Source organism: Aethalodelphis obliquidens, unplaced genomic scaffold (genome assembly GCF_003676395.1).
Source record: "Aethalodelphis obliquidens isolate GAN/ISIS:26980383/991018 unplaced genomic scaffold, ASM367639v1 scaffold2, whole genome shotgun sequence".
Classification (NCBI taxonomy): Eukaryota; Metazoa; Chordata; class Mammalia; order Artiodactyla; family Delphinidae; genus Aethalodelphis; species Aethalodelphis obliquidens.
This window is the reverse complement of record NW_020837946.1, coordinates 73495763-73501762: the sequence shown is the minus strand read 5'-3', so window position 1 is coordinate 73501762 and position 6000 is coordinate 73495763. Positions and strand designations below refer to the sequence as shown.

The 6000-nt window shown below is 40.6% G+C and overlaps 1 pseudogene; it reads left to right on the top strand.

The window, feature by feature from the left end:
• Positions 1-317: 317 nt before the first annotated feature.
• Positions 318-479, top strand: LOC113605259 (uncharacterized; annotated as a pseudogene).
• The last annotated feature ends 5521 nt before the right edge of the window (positions 480-6000 follow it).

Below are 6000 nucleotides of genomic sequence, written 5' to 3'. Positions count from 1 at the left end.
AATGCCTATAAGAAAACTCACCAAAGTTTTGACAAAAATACCTCTGAGGAAGTGAAGAGGAGTTAACTGAACATTTTCAATTTGATTTAATAACAGCACAAAAATTGTTTTGTCACTGCCAGGCAACTATGCTCATGTACATTCTCATCTGAGTACTGCCAATGACCCATGCTTGATTCCTGCTAAGCACGTTCCCTGTTCTGGCACCCCGTGAGGGGATTCTGCTCTTGTAAACCTGACATTTTCAAATTCTTTTTTGTTTCCAAAATAAACCCAAAGGGCACACATATTTCTGTTGCCTTTCTAAAATGACTGCCATCGCTTCTTGGCCTTTAGGCTAAGATCAAGTGTAGTATCTGTTCTTATTTTAAAATGACTGCCAAATTTTTGTCTGTCCCATGCCTAGTGATGCATACACAACATTTTTAAGTTTTTTGTTTTTAAGGCAGAAACATCAATAAATGTCTTCTGGACCATTTTGAATGTGAAATTCTTCCCCTTAAAATAGCAACAATTAAAAACCTCCAATTGCACAAAAGTAAAGCATGTGGATTTACAATCTCGAATTGTAAAATTAGCATAGATACTGCAAACATGATCATGTATTAAAATCCAAAGATTTTGCTAAAAGCAGTGAACGTCAACTCAGTATTTGCCTGGCTATATACCACTTGTAAGTTCAATATATCTTTCTATCCGGAGTTGGTTCATGTGCCAACTCCGATGACAGAAAAAGGGAAGGAACTCATTATTACTGGCCTGCAAATTCAGTGACAGATTTTAAGTCTCTTAAGTATTTAAATACAATCTTTCAAAAGAAAGAAAGAAAAGGAAGCGGAAGCGAGGGAGGGAGGAAGGAGGGAGGGAAGGAAGGAAAGAAGGAGGGACGGAAGGAAACAAAACCTGAAAAACAATTCACTGGAGCTGAGTAGCAGCTGGCTTCCTGGCCATAACCTCCTGAGTGCCCACCTTTCCCTGTTGTCCTGACACTGAGGCTGAGTGTCTGTTATAAAATGATCCGTCTTTCCCTGGCCCACACCACTCATTTATGCATTCTCTCTAATCTCTGTAGTCACAGAGATAGAAAAGTTTGTTCATTCAATACAATTAAAACACAGGATATGTAGGAGAGACAAGGAAAGATAAGGTCAGAGGGTTAGATTAACAGCAAGGAATTCTGGTCTGGGAAAATGGCTGAGGTATACAGCAGTGATATTTGAAGTTGTAACAGAAGATGAGGACCCCAAGGAAAAGAGTATAGAGAGGAGAGAACCTAAGGAATGGCTCCGTTTAAGTGGCTGAAAGAGGAATCAGAAAAGGAATAATCAAGAAGGCAGGAGCAGAGTATTTCATAAAGGAAAGAGTGTGATCACAGATATCAAATGTTACAAAGAGGTTGAGGAAAATAAAGTTTAATTTTAAAAAAAACATAACACTGTTCTTTAGAAGGCTGTCAATGACACTTTTCCAAGATTAGCTGTTAACAGAAGGAAAAAGATACAGCAACAGATGCAAGAAGAAATCAGTCAAGATGCATATATACAGATGTATACATATGCATGTGTGTATATATATATATATATATATATATACACACATATCACATATATATACACATATATTTAAGGCATATAAAATTACGACAAATTTCTCTAAGCCTGGAAGTGGAGACTGCAGGTTATCCTGAAGAATGATTTTGTTAATAAGGGAAGAATCACTAGAATGGCTCTTTAATTAGCTAGTTGTAACACAAGTAGCAACCTACCATCCCAGGTGTAAAAATAAAACAGGACCTTTCATCAGCAAACAATGGCTGTCCTTGGTATGTGAAGTTGGACACCATTGGAGGAGAATCAAGAAGCCAGAAAAGAAATACTGGTTCCTCTCTCTAGACTCTAAAATTAGCTACTTAAGACCTCTGATAAACTGAGATTGTCTTTAATGAGGTCCACTAACAGGAAAAGCTCACAAAGAGATTTCACCACAAGGGGAGGATCAGTCTCAACTGTTGGGTTTTGCTCCATATCTGAACCTTGCTAGGCATGCAAAGAGGGGTTGCTCCATTTTGAAAATTAGACCACAGCTCCTTCCAATTCAGCCATCCCATTACGAAAGGGGTCTTGAAGACAAAAAATGGAGCACGTGAATGAAAGCTAAAAGAACTGCCATCTTGGGAGCTCACATTCTTTTAGCTGCATTAAATACCAGATGACCTAGACTGGCTTCTTTCCAATACCAAGCTCTTGAAGGCTCAGGAGAAGGAATGGTGTCAGTGCCTTGAACTCCACAGGGCAGGATTTCGGTAACAACATTTTGTGACAGCAGCAGAACAGTAACGGAACCTGGGCCCACTAGTGGCATTTCAAATTCGCCATTTCTCTTTTCAGGAAGTTTGGAAGCACCACCAATTAAGGACCCTCGATTCTCAGGGAATTTAGGAAAGAAGGCAGAACAGGAACCATGAATGAAAATCTCCTCCTGCAAAGCTGAGCAGATTGTGGGCTCATGAAATTAAATATTGAAGAGATGTGATCTTCTTTTTACTTCATGTTGGAAAAGCAGGTCCAACTGGTTAAATTCAGAATAAGGAAAAATAGAAAACATTTATAGGCCTAATGGAAGAAATCCGTGGGTAAGTAAAAAAGATGTGAGGGAAGGGAAAAACATGAATTCGCTTCAGTCAGTTCCTTATCTCTGAAACAGGGGCAAAGGGAAAGAGAGACAGAAGTCAATGGGGGAAGGGAATTAAGGAAACTCCTTTCAGAAGACTTCCACTACAGTGGAGTAAGGGTTAGTGTCACTCACTGAAAATGAGGGGTAATAGAGGCTGGAAAGGGTAAAGATTTCACACAGCCCTGATGGGAAATCAAACAGGAAATTCCTAGGAGGTAGCTTTTTTCTAAAGACACTTTTAATATTTTTTAGATTTCTCATAATTTTTTCTTATACTTCTCTCTTTATCACTCAATCTAGCCCTTTAACACGACCAGAGCTGGCAGAGAAATTGTAAGCTTCTTGTGTTTCTCAAAGTGTGGCTCCTCGGCTATCTGTATGAGAGTCTCTTGGGGAGCTCGTTTAAAAGGAAGATTCCTGGACCCTGCCCAGACCTATTTGACAGACTCTTTGGGATCTGGTGCCTGGGAATTTGCATCCTAACAAGTTTCTCAGGTGATTCTTACACAGCAAGCCAGCACTGGTCTGAAGATGCTGTTTCAGAACCACTATCTTAGCTCATGTCTAGTCCAGCAAGTCCTACGCATAACTGTTTACCCACATCCTGTTTTTAATCAGTGGCTCCGTCTACAGTTTTAAAACTAAATAAAAGTGTCACACACTGTGGTGAGGAAATGACAACCGTGCCTTCAAGTGCAGCTAGCTAGGATCAGACTCATACCCATGATCATCTTCTATGGTTTCGTTATTATTTTATATTTAAAAATAGTTTAAAAATCCACTTAGTTATTGATGGTCAAGAATGGTAGAATAACTATATTGAAGCAATGTTATAATAGTAAACTGCATTGTTCAGTCAATTAGATTTGAAGATATATCGACCTAGTTACTTAATTCTGAGCATTTGAGGACAAGACAATTACAGAATTTCACTCACCAAACAGTGCAAACACATTTCCTCTCTGGTTTAGCTGGTTCATTGGTATTTGGAGATTCAGGTAGGAAACGAGTGTGGCAAGAATGGAAGACGCTCTCTTCATTGGCCGTTGGGAAGGAAAGTGGGTACCATTCCACCTGCTCTGCTCTTCAGTCTGAGCACACACTTTCATCAATAATGAATTTGTGACCTGACCAGAAGGCTCTCAAGTCATAATCACCAAATTGGCACAGCTGTGAAGAAAAGGAAAGCTTACTTCAAATCCAAGTGATTTGCTTAGATTAAAAACTTTGTAATTTCCTTTGTCATATGTCTGCTTTAATGTTATAACCAGGTGAAGTTCTTTGCACTCCTCCCCCCGAAGGGTTTGTGAAAAATAATGATCACATTTCTAACTACAGTCTGAGTTAAGTGGCCCTTGTATAAGTTCTTAAATTACGTTACATTTCTTTACCTTAGAATTTATCATGGGGAATTCCCTGGCGGTCCAGTGGTTAGGACTTCATAGTTCCACTGCAGGGGCCAAGGGTTCGATCCCTGGTTGGGGAGATAAGATCCCGCATGCCGCACGGTGCAGTCAACAAAAAAAAAAAAAGGGGGCTTCCCTGGTGGCGCAGTGGTTGAGAGTCCGCCTGCCGATGCAGGGGACATGGGTTTGTGCCCCGGTCCGGGAAGATCCCACATGCCACGGAGTGACTGGGCCTGTGAGCCATGGCCGCTGAGCCTGCGCGTCCGGAGCCTGTGCTCCACAACGGGAGAGGCCACAACAGTGAGAGGCCCGCGTACAGCAAAAAATAAAAAAAAAAAAAGAATTTAGCATGCTATAATATCAATATGTGTCTTCTGACAGAACTCTACCTTTTGAGATAAGGGATTTTTAGTTGTTTTGACTTTCTAAGAGTTCCCATTAATTAGAATTAGCTCAAAAATGATTTGTTGACTTGGATGATTGTAGAAACAAGTAAAGATTGAATATATGTATTCTTTTACATACATATCTTCAAATCCTTGTCCCTTTAATAAATATTTTCCTTACCTAGTAACTGCAGAAATATAAGAAAGAAGGAAAAGTGTGCGCGCCACCAATGGTAAGTTAAATTCTCCCCTAGGAAAGTACAAATGTTCATGTATCATTTTTTTGCCTTTAATTTTACAGACTTAAGTCGTTTCCAAAGTTACTTAGGTCAGCTTCTTTTCCTTCCACTTTCTTAAGGAGGTTGTTGCATACATTATTAATACAGTTAGATTGTCTTGTCACATTCTGCATTCTATTCTGGGATCCCCCAAACTCCTAAGTTGGTTTTTATTAATTTGCATACATTGAGTCATTCTTTGTGCTGAAAGTTCTGTGGAAATTGACAAACACATAGTGTCATGTATCCACAGTTACTGGTACAATATCACACAGAGTAGTTTGCCACTCTTGTCTTAGTCCTCTCAGGCTGCCATAACAAAATTCCACAGACCGGATAGCTTATATGATAAAAATTTGTTTTCTCATTATTCTGGATGCTGGTTCCAGATCCAGTCCAAGATCAAGTTCTGGGAGGGTTCAGTTTTTGATTAGAGCTGTCTCCTTGGGTTGCAGATGGTTTCTTTGTCCTCAGATAGCTTCCCTACCCCCCAAGGTTCTGCTGGGCAGTCAGCCTCCAGAAATATGAGAAAATAAATATCTGTTGTTTCAGCCACACAATCTGTGGTAGTTTATTTCAGTAGCTCACGTAGACTAAGAGAACATTATAAAACTCATGAGTACCAGCAAGCCCTCGCTGCCCTCAAGAGCAACAGCAGGGTCTCAGCCTGAAAGTCCGAGGGTGGGAGTGCCAGCAGGTGCCCCCAGAATGGGGCCCTGGGCCAAGAGGAGCTCACCTGATGGTGCAGCCCTGAGGTCACATGGCAGCCATTGGCCAGGGCCGCTCTGTCCCCTCCCCCTCCCCATCCTACTTGAATTTAACCAGGAAAAACTGTGATAGCACATGGGTAGCCTAGGCAGTGGGTAAATACCTCAGAAGTCCTCTTGTAGCAAGTGTCTGTACATGTTGTGGTCATTTTCTATCTTATATGTTCTCGAATGTTTGTATTTCAATAAACCTCTACCTCTTCACACACACACACAGACACACACACACACACACACACACAAACTCATGAGTGCTCCATCGATTCAACCTTCTCCACGTACACACACACCCCCCACCACCCGCAAACCCCTGCGAACCACTGATCTCTTTACTATTGCTATAGTATTGTCTCTCCCAGAATGTCCTATAAGTAGAACCATACAGTATGTAGCCCTTTCAGACTAGCTTCTTTCATTTATCAACATGCATTGAAGGTTCATCAAGTCTCTTCTTGGCTTAAAAGCTCATTTTTATAATAGTTGAATAACA